This window comes from Capsicum annuum, unplaced genomic scaffold (assembly GCF_002878395.1).
Source record: "Capsicum annuum cultivar UCD-10X-F1 unplaced genomic scaffold, UCD10Xv1.1 ctg1184, whole genome shotgun sequence".
NCBI lineage: Eukaryota > Viridiplantae > Streptophyta > Magnoliopsida > Solanales > Solanaceae > Capsicum > Capsicum annuum.
The window spans coordinates 1,779,964-1,798,895 of NW_025816951.1; the positions used below are offsets into that span (position 1 = coordinate 1,779,964).

At 29.9% G+C, this 18,932-nt stretch overlaps 2 long non-coding RNA genes across 11 annotated transcripts in view; both read left to right on the plus strand.

Annotated features, from left to right (window-relative positions):
• The first annotated feature begins 1,226 nt into the window (after positions 1-1,226).
• LOC124890103 lies at positions 1,227-2,981 on the plus strand. Of its 5 annotated transcripts, none has more exons than XR_007048950.1 (4): positions 1,227-1,413; positions 1,675-1,960; positions 2,571-2,684; positions 2,903-2,981. It is a non-coding gene; the product is annotated as an uncharacterized LOC124890103 (long non-coding RNA). The 5 variants fall into 5 exon arrangements; XR_007048949.1 differs by having other exon boundaries at positions 2,908-2,981; XR_007048951.1 differs by lacking the exon at positions 2,571-2,684 and having other exon boundaries at positions 2,908-2,981.
• Positions 2,982-13,186: 10,205 nt separating this feature from the next.
• The window catches only part of LOC107853530, a 6,544-nt gene continuing 798 nt past the window's right edge, over positions 13,187-18,932 (plus strand). The window contains exons 1-6 of one of the 6 annotated variants that reach the window (XR_007048952.1): positions 13,187-14,903; positions 15,387-15,498; positions 16,908-17,101; positions 17,176-17,268; positions 17,349-17,428; positions 18,489-18,568. This is a non-coding gene — a long non-coding RNA (uncharacterized LOC107853530). Of the gene's footprint in view, positions 14,904-15,386; positions 15,499-16,907; positions 17,102-17,175; positions 17,269-17,348; positions 17,429-18,488; positions 18,569-18,932 lie in introns of those variants that run through there. The other 5 variants (XR_007048955.1, XR_007048953.1, XR_001669803.2 and 2 more) reach the window with 5 other exon arrangements.

The window sequence follows — 18,932 nt, forward strand, 5'->3', positions numbered from 1 at the left end:
TGATCAATAAATCAACAAAATAGTGTTATATTTGAACTGATGTTTTTGGTTTCCATTTTGAAGTATTAATGAGCTGCTGAAATAAAACCCTGTAATAAAAGAATGTCAATGTAATTTTTGTGGGTGTTCAATATGTATACTGGTTGCACTCCATGTTAATTGTATAGTAGTGCAGATTTCAGTAAAAAAAATTTACTGCGTCAGCAGGATGACTCATTTGACTGAAGATACTTATCTTTATAAAGTACATGTGATTTTATTGTTACGTAAACTTAGAGAGGTGGGGGAGTACCCCGTATACATTGTTTGTTTTGACAACTTAGAAAAGGAAGCGCTTTTGTTTCTGATAATATTGTACAGAAGCTATAACCTATATGGAATGAAGGATCACTGCATTAAATAATAATTCTACGGATTTGGAGTATGGAGATCCATCAGAAATCGATGGCCTAAATTATGGGGAAGTTCCAATATTGTTCTAGGAAATGAAAACATATTTAAGAATCTAAATGCTAAACAAGATACCTTATTGTGGAAAGAGATAAAAAAAGGGGACCTTCACCGTGAAGTTTTATTGACTTTTGGACAGTCCTACAAATACTCTTAGGTTGGAATAAAATTTGGAGAGTTCAAATAACCTTTCAAAGTGTTCGTTTCATTTTTTTAGTGTCCAGGCAAGCTGTTCTAACAAACCCTGGGAGGTTTAAATGCTACTCTATTTTTTAGGCTGCCATTTTTGTACTCTAGACATCAATCCTTCTAGCGCAATATAACTTGCTATTGCCTGGCCGTTTTGACTTAATAACTACTGTGTCTATTTTCGTTGAATAAAGATTTGTTCTATTATTACATTTTAAACTTTTGACCTAATTTAATCTTTAAATCTCATTTAACAGGTGTTCGATCAAAAAGGCCTGAGAGATTGATCACAACAACAAAATGCATCTCCTATTGTAGAATCTATAAATATTACCGATATCAATGTAAATAGATTACATTCACTACCATTTGTGAATATGAGCATCCAGTAGTATATTATTTTCATGATAGTACAAAAAATACATTTGCAATCATTTTTATCAATTGATCTATTCAAATGAGATAGTCCCTTACTGTTACGTCTTTATTTTATTCTACTATATGCATTGGGCCTGTTCAGTGCACGGTCATACCTCTATCTAGTATATATATATATATATATAGAAAATATATAGAAAAGGAGGAGGGGAACGACCAATAGCAATACCGTAAATACACTCATTTTCAAGGATAAAACGATAAGATTATTTTTTAAACCAAACCACAAGGTTTCCCTTTCCTTCCAGATCATTCCCGTTGTATCTCTCTCTCTCTCTTCTTCCCCAAGCTCTCCATTTATGGATCCAAACAACAACAAGAGCATTAAATTCTCAGGTGTTGCTTGATTACTTCTTCTTTAACCTAATTCAGTGATGTATTTTATTATTAGAATTTTCGTGAATCTGTTGTACTATTATTTTGATTAGGTTTAAATGATTGCTCAATAGTCATCTCTCTTTCTTTCTCTGTTGTATGTTCTCATTTTTGTCTCAAAATTCATTGACTCAATGTATAAACATGAAAATACAATAGATTATCTTAGACCTTTTTTTGGATCTGTCCTCATCTCCATCAGTTTTTTTTTTTTTTTGTCAGCGCGACCAATTTTGTGTTGAAGATGAAAAGGGAGTACCCAACTCCAAACTCTGCCGCAGATCATTTTCTGGAAGCAAAATCATTGTCGGACGATTTCGTAGGGGACAGCTCAATTATTGACCCAATGGCTCCAAAAACACCACAACCTGAGCAGGAAAAACTGACTGAGTATTAAGAGGAAAAGTTAGCTAATTCCGAGTTAAATGCATACAATGATTTAAGCAAACAACCTCCAGCTGTGCGATTGAACAAGGAATTGGGCTTCATCCTGAAATTCAAAGTAAAGGTTTGTACTTTGAGTTTTCCTACTTCTTTCCAGACGAGGATAAATGCCTTGTTAATGAGTAATGGTTAGAAAGCTTATTCACCAAAAGAAATGCTTAATGGTCTGGATGAAGTCCCAAATTTAGAGTTTGCAGTTGATCATAATAAAATGGGAACGTCATCTTTTGAGTAATATGTCTTTATTATGTTAAATGGCTGTTGAGGTGGATGATGTTTCCACTCCAGTATTCACCTATTGAACATATAAATAGTTAGTTTGCAACATCTCCCAAGTTAACCAAAGTTGCATGTATTTTTAGCTTCTGATTTTGTCAAGTTTTACCACAGTTGGAGGTTGTAAAATTGTGACCATATACAAAGTATATAATAGACAATTAAGTAGGAGATAGGACCCTTTCGCAATTACCTTTCCCTAAAAGATGTAGGAGATAAGAGCCTTCTTCTTGGCATACGTTGCTACCTATACATGTCATCTGATAACAGTTTACATCTTGTTTTACAATGAGCATTCTGTTATAAGTACTGACTGGAGGTAAGACATTTAACTCTTTCTACCTTGAGTATTCTACTGTTTGCATCCCTATGCTCACACAGATAAAGTTTTGTGCCAGAGAGAGGATGAGATTCGAGAATTTGGGCTACCATATACGATAGTCAGGCCTTGTGCCTTAACTGAGGAGCCTGCAGGAGCTTATCTCATTTTCGATCAAGGAGACAATTTCACGGTATTAGCTCGAAAATTAGAAATTTATTTTCTGATTTATAAAGCCTTGTGGGGCCTGTGTAATTTCATGGTATTTGGTCAGAAGTTAGAGAGTTGTTTCTGATTTATAGTCTTGTGGAGCCTGTATCATTCTTTTTTTTTCCATAAAGTCTAGCTGAAGATCACTTTGCACAATGTTGATAATTTCTCATGAGAACATTTATATCTGATATGTACAAGGGAAGATATCCCGTGAAGAGGTTGCTCGAATATGTGTGGCAGCTCTGAAAAGCCCCTATGCATGTGACATTACATTTGAGGTGATGCTTGTCCTTACACTATGACAAATATGTGCTTGTTCCTGATGTTCCCGTACTCTCTGCAAAGTTATATTTGTCTGCAAAGTTACAACTGTGAAATAAGGTCATTTCTACAAATGACCCCTCAATTATTCGATACGTTGAGTTGGGCCGAGGCTCAAAATAAATTGAGTTAATAATTGACCAGATCGTGACCTATCCAAACTTGAAAAAGTGATCGCATCATATCTTTTATGGGCTAATTTAACACTGAAAATGGAAATTTTTTCCACTTATCCATGTCATTTACTATTAGTTTGAGTCTGGAAGTGACTATTTAATGCCACATTTTAAGAAAATTTGCTTAGTTTCATATGTTGAAAGTTATTAGACAGATGATTAAGGATAACATGAGTTGAGCCAAAAAGGTAATGTGATCTGCACTTCTGGATTGTGGAGGACAAGAGATCAACAGCCTGCCACTGTAATCAATCAAAGAAGCTAGAGAAGCCAAACCAAGCAGTTAATAAGTGTATGTGTTTGACTGCATATCTCAAAAAAAAAAAAAACTTCATAGTAATAATTATGAAAGAGTTGTAAGCAACTGATGACAACACTCGATGTGGACCCACTGGACAACTGCAAATAATTGCATGTCATTTTGGAGAGTGTATAAAAATAATACTGTATATGGTGCATTATTGATGTTGAGATTAGTTTTTGCTAAAACTTGATACTGCAAAAAATGCTAAAGTTCACAGAAAGAGTTAAATGTTACCATCATGTACAAAACAAGATTCAACCATGTGCGATTCCCATGATGATCATTCACAATTTTTAAAATGTCTTCAACATAAATAAGCTATGTAGATAACTGTCATAGAGTTCAGAGAAAGTAGTAGGGATAAAACAGCTGTGGGCTACATAAGCTCACTCAACCTACTCAGCCAATATTGTGCTTGATCCCTAGCCTCCTTGATGTCTTGCTGAACTTTTTCACCCAGTATTTCAAGTACTTCGACAGAACTTTCCACCTTTCCTGCTCGCCTTTGGGACTCTTGCAAACGTCGCATTAATTCCTATCTAAATTTATTAGTATCCAGAAGAAAGTTTGGAAGAGGCTGTGAGAAGAGAAACATGGTAGGAGACTGGTAGTGAAGTTGGACAAGTTGTTTACCATAGTTCTCAGCCATGGCCTGATAATGTTCTAAAATTTGATAAATTTCAAACATTGTTCTTTTGATTTTATTATAATATTTTGTAGTTGTTTGTTTTAGTCTTAGTAATTTTTGCATATTAAGAAATTCTATATATTTTATATCTTCATTTTCCATGTATTTGTCTATATTTATTTTCATCTGTTTTTCTAGTATCTGTATGTTTCTCATATTTTTTCCTAAAAATTCTATGTAATTTGTCATGGTAAGTATTTGTAAGAGTAGTTAGGTAGGTATGGTATATAATTTACTCTAGTCATATAATATTCACCAAATGCTTTTTCTAATATTATTTTTCTTATATCTGCTACTTTTATATCTTTAAGTGCATACAAAATAAGTATTTTAAATTTATCTACCATCACATCAGATAAATAATTATTCATTTTCATAAAATTGTTTTTTTCAAAATATTCCCTTCAACCATGTACATAACAAAATATGGTCATCTTAGATTACTATATACTAGATTATTCTTAAATAATATGTTCTTCGGTCACTATTAACATGGTAATCCGGATACTTTTTCCCTTAAACAGCGCCTCTACTCTGGTTACTCCCCGCCACGGCTTCTTGCCTCATTGGTTTCACCTTTAGGATGGCATAATTCTTAGGGATTTTTCTCCGTTTTCGCTTTGTTAATAAACTTCTTAACATATTATTCTTCGAATAATTCTACTATAAAGTAACTAATATGAATTTATTTTATCATATCATGATTGTTGGGAATTATGAATTTAGCTATTCATAATCATAAATAAATATACCTGTTCGGGTAGTTTTGATATTTATGAAGTTTGTTCCTCCATAGCTTTTTTCATTGAAATATGTCTGTTTTTTAATTAACTGAGTAAAATATTTGTTGTGGAATGGAGAGAGTATTTGCTTCAATGCATGAAGGCTTGCTTTGCAATGCCTTCAGTTGCCTTCCTTTATAGAATGAAAAAAAAACTTTACAAGCATCTTTACACGTTTTTTAAATGCTATCCTATAAGTCAAAAAGGCTACTAAAGGTTACCTAAACCTAAAAAGCCTATACATAGCCTTTAAAGGCTAAAGAAAAAAGTCCAAGTCTATAAGTCTACATAATTTACAATCTTAACAATTCTACGTAAAAATCTATACAATGCTTCATAAATAATCCAATATCTTGTCTTTCATTGATGTTGTCGTATCTGCTATATCTCCATTATTGCTTCTTATCTCATTTTTCCAGCTGGCATTTTGTTTTCTTTTATTTTAGATGTACTTCTGGAATAATGTTATCTTCTCCATTACATCTTGAACATTGGTGATCTGGATATTTGTATCTAATTATTTTACAATATCTTGTCAGTAGTCCTTCTAAAATAAATCCTTTTTTAATTGCTCTTGCGGTAGATTATTTTTCTGGGTTAAGTAATGTCATTATCCATTGTCTGACATCTTCCATATCTGCTTGTCGTAGCTCTTTTGAATTAGAGTAAATCATTTGATGATCTCTCGAATAATAGCTCCATATTGGGTTTCCATTAGTATAATTATTTGCTAGTTCTTGGATAATCGTAGCTAGTCCAATAAGTCGTTTATTTGCGTAGAAGTCGGGTATCTCGATTCTGGGTATCTCCGGTTGCTGTGTAATATCTTCTGGTATGATCATATCTCTAGTTACTCCTATTTTTACAACTTGTATAACTGGTTTTATTTCGTCATATAGTATCTCTGCTGGTGCAGTATAACACTTTATGTAAAATAGATTTCCTTTCGTTATCCTTTTGTAGGTGGTGAATATCTTGTGTAATTCTTCCATAGCTGTTAATTCTTCTCCGTCTTGGGTGTATATGGTGTTTAATAGTCCATAGTCAAAACAAGTCTTTACTAGGCTTGGGTTAGTTTTGGGTAGTGCAATTAGTTTGTTATATCTTTGTAATTTTTGGGTTATATAGTTGGTGTTTGGTTCTTTGATATTTGTAGCTCTGGGGTTATGGTTTAGAAAAGTTTGTACTCTGTAGATATTTTCTATGTATTTCTGGGCTGTGTAGTTGTATACTTTTTTGTCTTGGATTAGGCTATCTTGGTATGTGGTAACTTGTGGGGGTATGAACAAGTGGTCTTTTTGTGTTTTTGGGGTAAATGGTTTTTCCAATATTTTATTCATATTCACATTCTGGTATCTTGGTCGATTAAATCCTTTGTTTGTACCTGCAGAAGTAGATTGATAAATGTTATGGGTTTTATGGAGTGTCCAACGTCTCCTTCTAGCTCTGGAACTTTAATGTCTTCCGATCGACATAGCTCTGCACACTGCTGAGTTAGCTGATTTGTAGCTATAGACTTCAGTTTATCTTCATTAGTCTTTAGCTTTTCTATCTCATTACCCATACTGTCCACTTTCATTGAAAGCGTAGTTAGGGTGTTAAGTATTTTTTCTAGAGTATCTTCTTCTATTATTTCAGTCTGTGTAGCTTTGTCTTGATATGTAATCTGCAATAACATTTTTGTTAGTACTGATCACTTCAATTGTAAATGTGAAATTTAATATATTCAAGACTAGTCTCCGAATCTCTTTTGTTGTAACTGAATTTTGTATTTTCTTTGTTAACCACCAGCGTACCTGTGTATTATCTGTTCGTACAATAAATTTGTTATACACAATATATGGCTCAAATGCTAACAAACATTTATATAATGAACATAATTCTTTCCTATTTATTTCCCATTTTATTTCTGTCTCATTGAATGTACCTGAGTAGTATCTACAATGGTGTTCTATTTTTTCTGCTTCATATCCATATTTAAGTACTCCTCCATAACTATATTCACTAGCATCTGCTTCTACTATATATATAAATTTTCTATTTTCATCTGGAAATTGTAATTTTGATAATTCTTTACAAAGTAATTTTATTTTTTGAACTTGTTTTTTATCTTCTTCATTATAGTTATATTCTACATCTTTTTTTAATTTTTTCTGTAGTGGTTTTAAAGTTTCTGCTAATTTTGGAATATATTCTCTTACTTGGTTTACTAATCCTAAAAATGATTATAATTTCTTTTTTGTATCTAATTCTTCTTTCGAATTTATTATTTTTTGTACTATATGTTTTTGCATTTTTACTCCACTTTTATCTATTTGTATTCCCAAAAATTCTATCTGATTTTTCATAATTTCTGCTTTCTTCTCACTTAAACTTATTCCTGATTTTTCTATTATATCTGTAAACTGTTCTAATAATTTTCGATGTGTTCTTCTTTAGTTTTTGTATATAATAGTATATCATCTATGTATACTATACAATTAGGTAGTTGTTTAAAATACTATCCATAAAATGTTGATATCTACCTGGTGCATTTTTATATCCAAATGGTAATACGTTCCATTCATAAAATCCTTGTGGTACCGTAAATGCGGTTAATTCTTTAGATTCTTCTTCTAACTTTAGATGGTAAAATCCTGATTTACAATCGAATTTGCTAAAATAATTATATCCTTGTATTTGCCTTATTTTTAATATCTTATTTGGTATTGGATAATTATATGTTATAGTTTTTGCATTTAAATTTGTATAGTCAATAACCATCCTACTTTTTCCTCTTTTTTGTTCACTATGTTTATTTACTATAAATGCTGGACTATTATGTTTACTATTACTTTTTTGTATATATTGTTTTTCTAATAATTCATCTATATGCAATTTAAATTTTTTTAAATCGTCAAAATTGTATGTTAATGGTTTTTGGGTTATTATACTATTTTTATTTATTAATTCAATTTTTATAGTAGTTTTATGTTTTTCCCATCCTTTTAATGGATCTTCACTATATAATTGTTCTAATTTTTTCTTAATTATTTCTATTTTATTTATTGAAAATATAGTTATTTCAGTATTATTTATCGAAAATACTACTAGTTCTATTGTATCTTCAGTATTTTTTATATTTTCTAACTTTTGTGTAATTTTTTCACTTTCTTTTATCCAATCAGTTTGCTTTCTTATTTTATTATTAACTCTTTTTGCTCTTACTTTCTGTTTACATGGTGTTGTAAACCACCAGTCTGTTCTAGTTATTATATGTGGGTATAATTTATCTAAGAACAGCATTCCTAAAAGTATATCTTTTGATGTTAGTTCATAATTATAAATTTCTTCTATTGTTAATATCTTATCCCATACTTGTATTTTTACATTCCTAGCTTTATAAGTAATTAAGCTTCCTTCATTATTAAATCCTTTAACTATTATTGGTGTTTTTAATTTATCCCATTTACTTTCTGCTAAGCAATTATATCTAAATAAATTAGCTTCTGCTCCTGTATCTATCATAGACGTATAATATCTACTGTAATATCCTTCTACTACTATCTTCATTAATACATATATTTTCATTTTATGTTAAGGCTCTTCTTAAGAATAACTTCTCTTTGTTATATGTTAAGGTTAATTGTGTATGTTCTATATTATATGGTTTTACTTGTTCTAACCATTTTATTCCTAATATTATATCTGCTTTTTGCATTTCTTCCTTTATTTCAAATTCTATTTTTATTTTTCTAACTCCTATTATTATTTCTTTTTCTGCTATATTTTTACTATTTATTAAACTTCTTGGTAGATCTGGGCACATATCATTATCAGTCTTTATTTCTTCATTTTTTACTAGATATTTTGCTATATAATTTTCTTCTTGTCCTATATTTAAGAGTATTAAATATTCTTTTTCATTTATTTTTCCTGTTATGTAATATTGGTTTAAATTACTTATTGAATTTATTTCATAACTTGTTCTTTTTTATGAGCTTGATGATTCTGGTTTTTCATCAGCTATTCTTTTCGTTGTACTTATTCTATCATTTACTATTTCTAAATTTTCTTTTATATCTATGTCTCTATAGCTATAATCATTATAATCTATTGTTTTTACAATTTGTTCGAATGGGCTTTCTATTCGTATCTTGTTAATCTTATTTTTTTCTGTTATTTTATGTTTTGTTGTTAATACATATAAATTTTTGCATCTTGCTGTAAATATTTTACTTTCTGGGGTTAATTCTATTCCTGATATTTTCCAATATAATATGAGTGATTTATCTATATTTTTATCTGTTACCGCTACTGAATAATTTGCACTTGTTATAAATTTGAATTTTTTATATATTAGATTTCCTTTTACGGCAGTTATTATATTTTTTTCTATAGGTTTTATAATTCTATCATCTGCTAAATATAATTCTATTGGTGTATCTATTCCTTCTCTAAAACATCTCTGTACCTCCAAGGTGTACATATTTTATTGGATCTCCTTTACTTTTTATATCATTTATCTCTTTATTAATTATTCTTTTTGTTACTAGTGGTATACTAGCTTTGCCTTTTGCATATCTGCAGTCTATTACATGTTCTTTTTGGCATACTACATAATATTCGTCCTTTTTTCTAGTAAACATATTTTTTATTGTTGGTATTTTAAATATCTTTTCTACACTTAAATCTAATTCTTTTCCTTTTATTTCATCAAATACGTTACTGTCAAATATTATTTTTTGTTCCGTTCCTTCATCATTTAAATATTCTTCCTTTGTTATTATTTTTATATCTTCTTCAGTCATTTGATTCATCTATTTCACTATCTATTTCATTAACTATTTCGTTTTCTGAAATTTCTGAAATTTCATATATACTATCCTCACTTTCTAATTCATAATCTATATAATCTATCTGCATATATTCTGTATTATCTATTTTTATTTCTGATATTTGTTTATTTTTTGGATTTTTAGGTAATTTACAATCTCTAGCTAAATGTCCTAACTTTCCACAATTATAACAAGTACATTCTTTTATGGATTTCTTCTTTCTATATGGTCTTTTGTATTTATAATTTTTTACATAATATCTTTTTCTCGGTTTCTTATATTTATATTTTGATTTTTTATATTTCTTATATTTCTTATGTCTTTTTCTTTTCTTATAATATCTTTCTTCACATCCAAATTGGGGTGCTATTTTATTTTTGCAACATGCTAAATTTCTTATCAATGTTTTTTCCATTTTTAATTCTTCTCTATATTTTTCACATAAGTTTCTATACCATTATTGTAAAAATTTTATTCTTGCTCCTAACGTATCTACTATTTTTGCTTCTTCCCAACTTTTTATTATTTTTGAACTAAATGGCTCAGGTAATTTATTAAAATATAATTTTCTTATCTCTTTACTTTCTTCTATACTATATGCTCCTTTATAATAATATTCTTTAAATGCGCAAGTATATTCATCTATATAACACATATTACATATTGCTAATTTTAACATTAAATTCCTATTTGTATCTTTTTCTTCATCTTGTTCTTCTTCGATTGTTGTCGTACTACCAAATTCATCTTTTATAGCTGTTTCATATTTTTTTAATAGTTCTATAGGTGTTAGTTTAGTTGTTGTCGATGATGTTCCTTCTATAGGTTTATTAGTTCTTAATACTTTCTTGCTATTTTCAGTTAAATTTGAAAACCATAGTTTTACTGATCCTATTAGTGTTCTTTCTATATATTCCGATGCATCTGTTATGTTTATATTATTATCTAATAATTGTTTTGTCATCTATCCTATCCATAATTGTATTGTTTTTCTGTATCTATTACACAGTCTAGGTCTAAAAAGTTATAATTTTTATTAACTATCTGTTTTGGTGTCCATTTGTCATATTCATTATGCTTTTTAAACTTATTCTTATAATATGTGGGTTTTCTTATTTCTGCTGTTTTAGGTATTATATTTTCATCTTCTTTTTTATCAAGAGTATTTATTTCTGTGTAGGTACTTCCTAAGTTTTCCTCATTAATTTCTTTTTGTTTTTCATTGATTTCTAAATTTTTTGTATTTGTTAATATTTCTGTATATGTTTTACTATCTTCTGAATCATAATTATCTGTTTCTTCAACATCTATATTATTTATTTCTAATTCTTTGTTTTTTATTTCCAACTTTTTCTTAAATTGATTTATCTCGTTCAGTAATTTTTGTTCTCTATCTTTTTCTTCTTTTTCCTTTTGTCTTTGTTCATACAAATCTTTTAACATTTGTAGTTCTTTTTTTAATTCAGCAATCCTACTATTTTTAGTTTCTTCTATTTTTCGTATTTCTTCTGTAGTTTGTTGTTTTATTCTTTCTATTTCCTTTTTCCTGCCTATCTCTTCATTTTCTTTTTCTATTCTTACCATTGCTGTCAATTTATCTTCTAATTTTAATTCTTCTTTTTCTAACATTAGATATAAATGTTCACCTATTTTCTTATATCTTCTTCCTAGATTAGAAAATACTATTTTTATTTTTAATCCTTCGTGGTTTTCATATATTTTTTCATCTATTATAAATTCTTCTTTGTTCATTTTATTGTGAATAGTTCATGTTGATATATATATATTCTAAACTATCTATTTGTGATTCTAATTTTAATATTTCATCTTTTTGTGTATCTATTGAGTTTTTACTAACTCCGGCAAATATATTATAATGTAGTCTTTTTATTCTTATTTTTAATTCTGTACGTTTTTCAGAAATAATTTGTTTTAATTCTTTGTATTGTTGTACTTTATTCATTTATAATATCTTGGCGGATATCTAAATCTAATTTTATTATAATTAGGTAGTATGTGTTTCATTCTCCTAGATTTTAAATGGATTATTAATTTTGATTCAATACTAGATATTAATGTAATTAAGTAGGCTAATCTTTGTGGGTTTTCTTTTGTTTTATTTAGACTTATATATTCTGAATAATTACTAATTAAAGATTCTTTAATTTTTCTAAAAGCTTCTCTATTTTTAAATGATCTTCTCATAATTAATTTAATAATTTATAGGTAAATTCTGATGATAACTCTAACATACTCACTTCTGTATTTTTTAAATTACTGGGCTCTAATACCATTTGTAGGGGGTGCGGATATAGGCGATTAACTAAATAAGGATTAAGCACATGCACATATCATATATCTTGATTTGAGACAATTGCTTTGAATTGAGTAAGGTTTTGTCTATAAATCTTTCCCCACACATTATGTTAGGGCAATGAAAACTGCGGTTAGAAATTGAGAGCACCACAAGACATCACCAGAAAGTAATGACTGTTTAATATTTTCTTTCCTAGAACTGGCTGAGGTTTTCCAAAGAGGTCTTAACATTTTATATTGAAAAGAGAAGTCAGTGATAGTCCTATGATTAATTATTGCTCCACTTTCAAGCTAACTTCCTTCACCCTGTGCCATTTGGGATCGTTACTTTGTGAATAGAAGCTTAAGGGTCTACAAATATTAGTACAACGTCTACGTAAATATATTGTTTGCACCATACAGGTGCCATCAATTATCACGTTAGGAGGAGGCACATATTTTGTTACTAAAAATTCTTCTTTTTTAGATGATATATGGCAAATACGTTACTAATATTTGTTTGGCTATGTAAACCACTGATGGCTCAAAAACTTCAGAGTAATGTTAGTGGAAATCTTTGATTAGTTGTTCCTTGTTTTTGTTTATGTGCTCCATGCAACCAGTTGGGTTGCGAAAGATTGCAAAGCTGATAAATGCTGGGAAAATTGACTCATCGGAGTTGATTACAATAAATACTCTAAAGGTAATTGTATCTTATGATGTAAAAATAGCATGAATAGACTGATGCAATAATAATAGGCTATGGAATGGACAAATCTAGCAGAATTAAGTCCACATATGACATTAAAGACAACTGTGAAGAAAAAAAATTAAACACCATCAATTTTGAAAATAAAAACCATCAATTTTGAAAATAAAAATTAAAGACAACTGTGAAATAAGGTCATTTCTGCAAATGACCCCTCAACTATTAGATACGTTGAGTTGGGCCGGGGCTCAAAATGAATTGAGTTAATAATTGACCAGATCGTGACCTATCCGAACTTGAAAAAGTGATCGCATCATATCTTTTATGGGCTAATTTAACACTGAAAATGGAAATTTTTACCACTTATCCATGTCATTTACTATTAGTTTGAGTCTAGGGACTGTTTAATGCCACATTTTAAGAAAATTTGCTTAGTTTCATATGTTGAAAGTTATTAGACAGATGATTAAGGATAACATGAGTTGAGCCAAAAAGGTGATGTGATCTGCACTTCTGGATTGTGGAGGACAAGAGATCAACAGCCTGCCACTGTAATCAATCGAAGAAGCTAGAAAAGCCAAACCAAGCAGTTAAGAAGTGTATTTGTTTGACTGCATATCTCAAAAAAAAAAAAAAAAAACTTCATAGTAATAATTATGAAAGAGTTGTAAGCAACTGATGACAACACTCGATGTGGACCCACTGGACAACTGCAAATAGTTACATGTCATTTTGGAGAGTGTATAAAAATAATACTGTATATGGTGCATTAGTGATGTTGAGATTAGTTTTTGCTAAAACTTGATACTGCAAAAAATGCTAAAGTTCACAGAAAGAGTTAAATGTTACCATCATGTACAAAACAAGATTCAACCATGTGCGATTCCCATGATGATCATTCAAAATTTTTAAAATGTCTTCAACATAAATAAGCTATGTAGATAACTGTCATAGAGTTCAGAGAAAGTAGTAGGGATAAAACAGCTGTGTGCTACAGAAGCTCACTCAACCTACTCAGCCAATATTGTGCTTGATCCCTAGCCTCCTTGATGTCATGCTGAACTTTTTCACCCAGTATTTCAAGTACTTCGACAGAACTTTCCACCTTTCCTTCTCGCCTTTGGGACTCTTGCAAACGTCGCATTAATTCCTATCTAAATTTATTAGTATCCAGAAGAAAGTTTGGAAGAGGCTGTGAGAAGAGAAACATGGTAGGAGACTGGTAGTGAAGTCGGACAAGTTGTTTACCATAGTTCTCAGCCATGGTTTGATAATGTTCTGAAATTTGATAAATTTCAAACATTGTTCTTTCATTCTTTAAACATGTCAATATATTTCTTGCTTTTCAGATGATGAAGAAAGATTTAGGTATTTAACTGTGATAAAAGCAGAGGATACTTTTGCAGCCAACTGGTCGGGTACTTTGAAAAAGAAACTGTGATTCACCTTATTTGAGCAATATCCTATGTTTTCCGTTTTCTCGAGTACTTACTTCCATTTGTTAAGGTCCATCAGATAGAAGCTTTCTTTGGATATGATATTTGTACTTAGATAGTCCACTGTCTCGAAACTTCACATTACCTTTGTTCTTTAATGTCATTGTTCAAAACATAAATGATGCATTTTAACGTGTGATTTTAAGCACAATATCCTGTTTGGTGTCATTTACAATTTATGTACAACTTGTTCCGTAGCATTATCTGTCAAGTCTATCTTGATGCAAAAGGTTGCCAAGAAATATGTAGATCATTTTTTCATATTGAAACTGCTCGACTTATTTAATTCGGAGGACCCAAGAAAAAGAGTGTGCTTGAAATCAATGTTGCATCATCATTGTGGGAAGTTCATGATGCACATGCCTTTTATCAGAAAAGCTGAAAGGAATATTTTTTATCATTTTACTTTTGAGAGCGAATTATTAACTTTTACAGATTTGTCTGACATGTATGATCATACAGCTTTTGAACAAGTCTAATTTATGCATTTTCTTATTTTAGTATAATTATACAGGGTAAAGCTTCAGTTTACACATGATCAATTCTTGGAGAATCTGCAGAATGTCCTCATTCATGAACAGAAAGCACTAAAAGATCACATTCATAAAAAAGTTAGATTCATGTTACTCTTATTTGATTCGTTTTATATGTTGCTTTCGTTGACATTTAAATGATAGTTTAGAGATATTTTTGTTTGAGCTTTATCTAATCTTCAATCTCTTCATTGTAAATGGTCTTTACCAATGATGGTGAAACTAGGCAATATATATGATTGTTAATATGATTGGTTCTTTCCTACTCAATTATGAGTAAACTCAGGATAAAAAAAATGGTATTTATATATGGATAAGATGCCTGAATCTTTGCTTTTGTTTATAAGGTAAATTTTGGCTGTTTGTCCCAAATCTAACTAATTTCTTGGATGAAACTTCTTCCAGCTATATTTTCTCTAGCAAAAGAATGGGAAGACAGCCTTGTCTATATTTTTTTGATGCTATAGACATTATATCATCTTGATTATATTCCTTACGGTCAACGAATGATGCAAATTACTTACTTTCATCTCTTTATATATGCAAAACTGGTACTTTTAGGAGCATTCATTCTTCCTTTCTCTCTAGCAAAAGACATGATCAATTCTTGGAGAATCTGCAGAATGTCCTCATTCATGAACAGAAAGCACTAAAAGATCACATTCACAAAAAGGTTAGATTCATGTTACTCTTATTTGATTCGTTTTATATTTTGCTTTCGTTGACATTTAAATAATAGTTTAGCGATATTTTTGTTTGACCTTTATCTAATCTTCAATCTCTTCATTGTAAATGGTCTTTACCAATGATGATGAAACCAGGCAATATACATGATTGTTAATATGGTTGGTTCTTTCCTGCTCAATTATGAGTAAACTCATGATAAAAAATGATATTTATATATGGATGAGTTGCCAGAATCTTTGCTTTTGTTTATAAGGTAAATTTTGGCTGTTTGTCCCAAATCTAACTAATTTCTTGGATGAAACTTTTTTCAGCTAGATTTTCTCTAGCAAAAGAATGGGAAGACAGCCTTGTCTATATTTTTTTGATGTTATGGACATTATATTATATCATCTTGATTATATTCCCTACGGTCAACGAATGATGCAAAATTACTTACTTTCATCTCTTTATATATGCAAAGCTGGTACTTTTAGGAGCATTCATTCTTCCTTTCTCTCTAGCAAAAGAATGGGAGGCAACCTTGTCTATATTTTTTTAATGCTACAGAGATTATATCATCTTGATTATATTCCCTACGGCCAATGTATGATGCAAAATTACTTACTTTCATCTCTTTATATATGCAAATCTGGTACTTTTAGGAGCATTCATTCTTTCTTTTTGCATTAGAGTTAGTACATGAATACAACAACATACCCAGTGTATTTCCACAAAATGGGGTTTGGGGAGTTAGTAAATGCATCTTTTCTAAAATAAATGATACCATGAAAATACCTGATGAGTAACAGAAGACTTGCAGTAATTGTGGTTTGAATTCATAAGACTCTGTTGCTTCATTCTGAATATGTATCTATCAATCTGATAGTGCTTCTAACTTTTTGTACAGATGGAGTTACATAGTGTTAGTATAATATGTTTGTGTTCTTCTCTGTAATAAACATTGTATAGTTCTTGAGCTTGATAAAATTTACCAATTCTCTTTAATAGTCAATTGTATTGTTCTTGGGTTGGCTTTCGAAACGAGATCAACTTCACAGATTGTTAAGCGTGCATACATACCACCTGGTACATTCTCAAAGGATGAGGACAAAATGTTGCCCGCTTGCCCTGATGTCCCTCTACCCCAGATTCTGAACCTTCAACTTTGATCCCTTTATTTCGGTGCACTCCTTTTGGAGTTAAACTATGCTGCATAGTCCTTCACAAAGAAACATACTCTGTTCAGCTCGCAAACCATTTATTATAATGCAAAGGGGTTCTAAATGCAATATAAATAACTTACAGTGTTGAAGTCGTCATCGAATCATCAGTTGTTTTTCCCTGCCATATTTTCAACCATAGATGGTTTTATGAAACAGAAACTAAGATTAGTTTTTTTCAATGCATGCTTTCTAGGTTCACTTTGTCATCTAAACTTCTACTGCAGCTTGCCATTCACAATGACACTCTGAACAGTTTTAGAGACCAAAATGGTTGTCATGTAGGGTGAAAAGTACTAATTTAGCATCGCAAAAGTAACCAATTTATCATGGCTATGGAATGGACAAATCTAGCAGAAATAAGTCCACAGATGACATATTATTAGATAGGTTGGTATCTTTTCTCTTATATGTGCATTTCTTTGGACTTCTTCCAAATTGAAGCTTAATCCTGTATGGTGCAGTGCATCAGATGGCCCCGATTTTATTTTCTGAAGAACTTAGTGTGTTGAGAAATACGAACCTAGCAGTGAATGAGGAGAGGTCCAATGATGCAGGTACGTCAAACTAATTCTGTGATTATTTTATTGTAAGATGTTGTAGTTCTCCTTTAATTGATTTGTTGATATATCACCAGTATTTTCAGGTTACACCTCTGTGGAATGACAAATTGATGAGACTTCGTGAGAAGACATGAACTCTAAAATATTTTTCAAGGTACTTCTGTCTATTGTTGACGAAAGAGCTCTTTGATTACTTTTGTAGTCATGGAATGAGCAAATTTATATTATGTTGGATCATGGATATATTGTTGGGCAAAATTCAAAAATAGCATAATTAGCCCTTAATTATGAGATTCATAGCAACACTTTCATAATTGCATATTATAGCAACTTTTTATATATATTTTTGCAAAGTGTTGCTATAAAAATACAAATACAATTGTTTTTACTGCATTAATTATCTGATTTAAATATGGTAATAATTTCATAAATTAACAATTAAAGATTACAATCCCATTAAAAGCTCACTAATCACCCTTTTTCCGTTAATTTCCAACAACCCTATTCAAATTCAAAAAAAGAAATTGTATTATCCACTCGCTATATGTGTGATTCTTCTTCAAAAAAAATAAAATTCAATTCAATTTACCAGTCACTAAACGCATGATCCTTAAAAAAAATCAATTCAAATTTTTGTTAAAGCTTCAAATTCGCTATAATTGAACAATCAAATTCAATTGTACTTGTTGATGTTCAAAAAAAAATTCGTAAAGTTCAACTATCAACATTACCTTGTTCTCGATAACACTTTGAAATTCAATTATCTTCTACGAATTAGTGCTTAAGTGTTGTTTCAGGTATTACCGTATTTTTTTTTTTGTATATTTTATTTTTGTCGATCGTTTTTTTCAATTACTCAATTTGTGATGCATTGTAGATTTATTTACTGATGCTCCTATCTAGTTTTTTGTTGTTGTCGCTAAATTTTGTATGAAAAATTTCTAAACGAATTTTGAGTTATAAGCAATGAAGGAGTAAATTCAACATATATAACAAAAATCTTCAGAATTCAACTATTTGTTGCCAAATTTCAGTTTAGAAGTTGTTTTAGGTATTAAAATTTCACTGTTCGACTATTTATTTGATGATCGTTTGTTGTTATTTTGATCGGTTTAACAATTGAACAAATTGTAAAGCTTTCTAGAATTTCGATTATGAACATAATTTAAACAAATTTGATTTAAATTTTATTCGATTATTTTCTGAAATCCTAGATCAATGAATGATCGAATTCAGCTGTTGAATGTGATGAAATTCTATTGACACATATCAAAATACAAATTAGGTATGCTCCCAGATGTATTTTTTTGTGTTTAATGTTAAAAATGCATATGTATTTTTGCTATGCTTAATGTTAACACTGCATATGTATTTTTGGTTTGATTGTCGGAATTTCAGAATATAACTGTATATGTGAAAATATATGTTATACGTGTTTTACTTCTGTTCGATTCAGTAGTTTCTGTATTTGGTTGGAAACTTTTATTGTGTTTGTATTTTACTTTAAACAAATTTTATTTTAATGTATTTTTTGAACAAATTGTGAAGCTTTGTAGAATTTCAATTATGAACATAATTTAAACAAATTTCGATTTGAATTTTATTCAATTATTTTCTGAAATCCTAGATCAATGAATGATCGAATTTAGTTGTTGAAT